At 36.3% G+C, this 6319-nt stretch overlaps 1 long non-coding RNA gene across 1 annotated transcript; it reads right to left on the reverse strand.

The window, feature by feature from the left end:
- Positions 1 to 1428: 1428 nt before the first annotated feature.
- LOC130234167 (uncharacterized) lies at positions 1429 to 6319 on the reverse strand. Its single transcript, XR_008838268.1, has 5 exons — positions 6122 to 6319; positions 5147 to 5200; positions 4630 to 4697; positions 3497 to 3584; positions 1429 to 1909 (listed from the first exon to the last, which is right to left on the reverse strand). It is a non-coding gene; the product is annotated as an uncharacterized LOC130234167 (long non-coding RNA).

A 6319-nucleotide genomic window follows, 5' to 3' on the forward strand; every position in this document is an offset into this window, starting at 1 on the left:
GAAACACTGGAACAACTCTACCTACTCTCCAAGAGCTGTACTAATCCAGAGCGAACAGAAGGGCAGCCAAAATCACTCTGGACCCCTCACACCCAGCACACTGCCTCGTTGAACTGTTACCTTCTGGTCGACGCTACAGAGCACTGGGCACCAAAACAGCCCGACACAGCCCGATTCCCTCAGGCAATCCATCTTATGAACACTTGATAATAATTATGAAAAAACGTCACTACTTGCTACACACTTTTATACACATATACACTTATTTAACAACACACTTTACATGCCAATTTGCACATAACAGCTGCACATATAACGTTGTATATAGTAGTAAACATGTACATACACTTGTCAATGTGTATATTTACATTCACTACTTACTTCTTTTGTTAAAATATATTTATTATCTGTTTTTTTGTCCTGTCTCTGTAATCCTGTTGCACTGTAGAAGCTCTGTCACGAAAAACAAATTCCTCGGATGTGTGAACATACCTGGCAATAAAGCTCTTTCTGATTCTGATTCTCTGATTTTACTTGATTTAGGCCATTCAAAAACTCTGACCACACAAATAATGATATCCCAGATAGCAAAATGACTCCGGAACGGATCCGCGGCGAAGGTGTGACATGATCCGCGACGGATACGCAAAACGGGTCCGTAATGGAGTCCACTTGCACACCGCAACGGATCCGGAAAGGATAAGAATTCCGGATCCGATCCGGACCCGTTTCAGACCTTACCCGTATCCGCTAATAAAGCTGTTCATCCGGCCCGGATCCGATCCGGACCCGCTGATAGAGTAGCTCATCCGGCTCAGATCCGATCCGGACCCGTTGATACACTAGCTCATCCGGCTCGGATCCGATCCAGACCCGCTGATAGACTAGCTCATCCGGCCCGGATCCGATCTGGACCCGGACTCATTGATGAAGTAGCTTATCCGGATCCGATCCAAACCCGTTCATTAGTAGATAATTTGGTGCTGATACCTTGAGTTTCCTAATTCAAAACTAATCTGGGCAAAACTACCTAAAGAAATATCTAAAATCTATAGAACATTAGACAATAAAAACTTGATATTTAAAATGTCTGTCCTAATCACTCAAAACGTCTAAATCTAAAATCCTTTTAGCCAATCACAAAAAAACTATAAAAATAGATAATAGGGTAAATATGTCAGTAATGACCTATTATCAAAGTTGTACTACGTATACACTGAACGGAACAAATAAAACACAATGAAAAAATTGTACCGTTAACTGTTTTACTTCATAAAAGCATTTTACTACATGAAAAAGAGTAAAAGGAGATTAAAAGCAGAATTAATTATAGACTTTGCTGAACAGAATGGTACTATTTTAAATGACCATTTCAAAGAGTTCACTGTTGAGTCAAGATACTGACAGTAGGGCAACTCCTCGAGCTTCCCCTGTCTGCTGCCAGGTTGAACCATTGTATCACATGTTAAACAATGACATCATTAGTGGCGGCGACGCAGTAGGTAGTGCTGTCGTCTCACAGCAAGACGTAGGTAGTGCTGTCGTCTCACCAGTCGCTGGTTCGAGCCCCGGCTGGGTCAGTTGGCATTTCTGTGTGGAGGGTACATGTTTTCCACATGTTTGTGTGGGTTTGCTCCGGGTGCTCTGGTTTCCCCCACAGTCCAAACACATGCATTACAGGTGAATTGGGTAGGCTAAATTGTCCGTAGTTTATGAGTGTGTATGGATGTTTCCCAGAGATGGGTTGTAGCTGGAAGGGCATCCGCTGTGTAAAACATATGCTGGATAAGTTGGTGGTTCATTCCGCTGTGGCGACCCCAGATTAATAAAGAGACTAAGCCGAAAAGAAAATGAATGAATAGATGAATCATCAGTGCGGCATGGGAGACATAGTTCTTTCTCACAGCACCTGTAACACACAAGCAGATATTCTTTAAAGGGGTGGTCCACTATGATATGATATTGTAAACTTTAGTTGATGTGTAATGTAGCTGTGTGAACATAAACAACATCTCTGAATGTAAGACACTCAAAGTTCAATGCAAAGGGACTGTGACATTGAAAACAGCTCTCACTTGATTGGCTGAAAGGTACGAGTTGCCTGCTTCTGCCAGAACAGTCTCAAAAATACACATTTTTCCCCCCAATTTCTGTTTAACGGAAAGCAGATTTTTTTAACACATCTGTAAACATAATAGTTTTAATAACTCATTTCTAATAACTGATTTATTTTATCTTTGCCATGATGACAGTAAATAATATTTGACTAGATATTTTTCAAGACACTAGTATACAGCTTAAAGTGACATTTAAAAGCTTAACTAGGTTAATTAGGTTAACTAGACAGGTTAGGGTAATTAGGCAAGTTATTGTATAACGATGGTTTGTTCTGTAGACTGACGGGGGAAAAATGGCTTAAAGGGGCTAATAATTTTAACCCTAAATTGGTCTTAAAAAAGTAAAAACTGCTTTTATTCTAGCTGAAATAAAACAAACAAGACTTTGTCCAGAAGAACAAATATTATCAGACATACCGTGAAAATTTCTTTGCTCTGCTAAACATCATTTGGGAAATATTTAAACAAGAAAAAAAAATTCTAAGGGGGCGAATAATTCTGACTTCAACTGTATATTTATGCCTTTTTGGAGTCAAACACTTTGGACAACGTTTAAACAAAATTTTAGACCTCGTAAAAATGTGATTAAGACTTTTAAATACCTTTTAAGGGCCTTAATTTGATACTGTAGCTACAGCTATTTGCGTTTATTTGACAGTAAACCTAAAACTGCTCAATTTACAGCACAGGTTATTCATTATAGACATAGCAATGTGACTTTCTGATTGACTAGAAGACCATTTTAACAATAGGGTATATGCAGAAGTATGCTAAAGGATTTTAATTTGTCAGTAACCTGGGCTAAGTGCTTCCAGTGAACTGTATGCCATTACAAAATCAGCACGTTTAATCAGCGTCTGTTTTCTTTTTTTGGTCTCATTTTACGCTTGAGCAACTAAATGAATGACAAAGTCTATTTAACTGATTGTATTTTAATTCATTGCAACATCGATGCTGTAAAAGGAACCGTATAAAATGGAAAAAAGTCACATAAACCGTTCACCGGAAGTTTATTAAACACTAGTTAAACACTAGCTCTGCATATACCCTATTAACACAGTATGTGTTTTTTCACTCCTAAGACTGACATTCAAAAAAAAAAACTTTTAACAGTAAAACACTGTAAAAAATTCTAAAATGTCCCTCTCTGTTGTCATCTGAAAGTCAGTCAAATTTGTGCAGCCATCACTAATTTGTTAAAGTCGTTTAACTACATCTATATGTGTCCTCCTACTTAAGGCAGAGCTAGAGACAAGAGCAGTTTTCCTATTCATTTCATCTAAAAGAAATTTTACAGGAACACAAAACAGATTACAACCAGTAAGTTATGGAAAAGAACCAAAACTTGTCTCTTTAGACTTAAAACTATTAAAACTTACTTTACTCTAGCAGTTGAAATAGTAAGATGACTCCAACAACAATTCTGAAATGGTCCAACAGACTGGCAACACCTGAATTAACTGTAAGCTGCAACAGAAAACATACATGCACACAGTATCTTAATATGATTTTGTATGATATGAAATAATGATTTGAAACATTACATAGGGAGGAGCAGCATATATGTAAAAATTTAGGCTTAAACCGAAATAAGCTGCAACAGAACACACACAGCATCTTGCAGTGATTTAGTATAAAAAATAATGATGTAAAACATAACATGGGGAGAAGCATTAGGCCTGTCACGATATCTATTTTTTGTTGTACGATGTATTGCACCAAAATATATTGCGATACTTATTTTATTGTCAATTGAAGATTATTTTAAGCCACTTATTATATGACAATAACAAAACAATTACATACACACACACACACACATAAATACACACACACACACACACACACACACACACACATACATATATTGTATGCATAATGCAAGTACACTCTTTCAAAAAACAATGAATATTTTATTCTTTAGAATGTTTGATTTAATTAGTCATTTTAACAGTTTAATAATGATTCATTGGAACCAGAATGTGAAAACATATCGTAAACAAATAAATAATAAATGTTAAAGAAGTGCAAGGTAAAAAATAACAGAGGCTGCGATATCTGCTAGCAGATCTATTTTCAGCTGTCAGACACCCGCATAAAAATATACTATAGTAATTTATGGTAAATACTATAATGTTTTTAACCATACTGACACTGAAACCTCGAGTAAAGATAGAGATGTTGCACAATCAGCTAAAATGTTGTTAGAATTGTTTTTATGTATGGGCGATATATATTGCATCATCAAAGATTATTGAGGTCATGTGTTGTGCGATAAGTCAAGTATTGATTATTGTGACAGGCCTAAGAAGCATGTAAAAATGTAAGCATAAACCAAAATAAACTCAAACTAGTATCCTATACCAGAACCAAAGAATTGTGATTAAAAGTGGGTTTTCTAAACTCAAAATATTGGAATGAATCTTTTTCAATTGCACATTTATTACATGTTAAAAGTTGTAGTATATACCATTGCCATTATTTAACAAAATAGCTGTCTTTCAAAACTTACATTACTCAAATGGTTGATAAAGGTGAAATGGCCTCCAAGAAATTGGCAGCACTTGAACGAACTGTAAGCTGCAACAGAAAACACACAAACACACACAGACACAGACACACACACACACAGAGTATCTTAATATGACTTTATTATGATATAAAATAATGATCTGGAACGCAACATAGGGAGGAGCAGCATACATGTAAAAATATAGGCATAAACTAAAATAAGCTGCAACAGAACACACACAGCATCTTGTTATGATTTAGTATAAGAAAGAATTATGTAAAACATAACATGGGGAGAAGCATAAATGTAAAAATGTAAGCATAAACCAAAATAAACTCAAACTAGTATCCTGTACAATATCCAAAGTATTGTGATAAAAGTGGGTTTTCTAAACTCAAAATATTGGAATGAATCTTTTTCAATTGCACATTTATTACATGTTAAAAGTTGTAATATATACCATTGCCATTATTTAACAAAATAGCTGTCTTTCAAAACTGTTTTAATCTTACATTACCCAAATGGTTGAAAAAGGTGAAATGGCCTCCAAGGGACTTGGATGAACTGTAAGCTGCACAGTGCACACATACAGAGAGAGAGAGAGAAACACGAAATTATCATTTGAAATAATTATCTAATAGAATATATTTGTCAAAATATAGACAAAACTAGTCTCAAACTAAATGGAGGTGGGTGTAAAAAGTAACTTTAGGCCTAAACGTTAGGCCAGGGCTATTCAAATAGTTTGTCAAGGGGGCCAGTTCATGAAAAGCACCCCAACTAGGGGCCGGAGAGATATGACTTGCAATATGAATGATGAAACAACAGCATAAGAGCTCATATGCTGTATTTCAGCTCCTTAAGACACTCACATTGGCTTTTTCTACATTAAAATGTTAATATGTTGTATTTTAAAACTAAATAATATCAGTGCATTGTACAATATGCTTTTTTTACAAACATATTCAAATATTTTATTTTAAAGCACAACAAAAGCAGTGTATAAGTGGGATTATTCTACATTCAGACACATTCTTATGTTGTGTCTTAAACTGCGTAACAATTAGGGAGGCAACTATAATAGATATTATAGTTAAACCAGTGCGTGTGCGTGTTAGCCTTGGTGTAAGTTATAAATTCGGCACGCGCGCCGCCAATTGAATAGCCCTGCGTTAGGCCTTGTCTCGCTATTTTGCAGGAAAGGGATGATAAATTACGATAAAATAGGCGCTCACTACTGCATTAAAAACCAAATAGGTAATTCAATCTCCCCCACACTAATAAATCCCGCCCTAATAGCTTTAACGTTACTCAAAGTTATTTACCAAAGCTATTTTTAATGTTACTCAAATGTAGCGATATGCTAAATACAAATGAACAGCTAACTTTAGCTTATCTTGGCGTAATTTTGAAATATCAATCATTTCAGGATAAAAAAAATATCAAACAAAGCAATAATGATTACATGAGTGCACAGATAAAACATATTTACCGTTTTCCGATCTGCGGGCTCCTGCTACTTCATTCTGGCGACTACACTCTGTGACCGCGACCGTTGAAATGGGCGCGTTAGATCAGCGCATCCGCCCAGGGTCTGTTGCGAGCCCACGAACTGACAGTCCGCCGTTCGGAGGCGGGGCATATTGTTTGCGAATAGCCAAACTGATTCTGACAGCATAGCGGAGCTGGC

The sequence above is a fragment of the Danio aesculapii genome, chromosome 8, assembly GCF_903798145.1.
Source record: "Danio aesculapii chromosome 8, fDanAes4.1, whole genome shotgun sequence".
Lineage (NCBI taxonomy): Eukaryota > Metazoa > Chordata > Actinopteri > Cypriniformes > Danionidae > Danio > Danio aesculapii.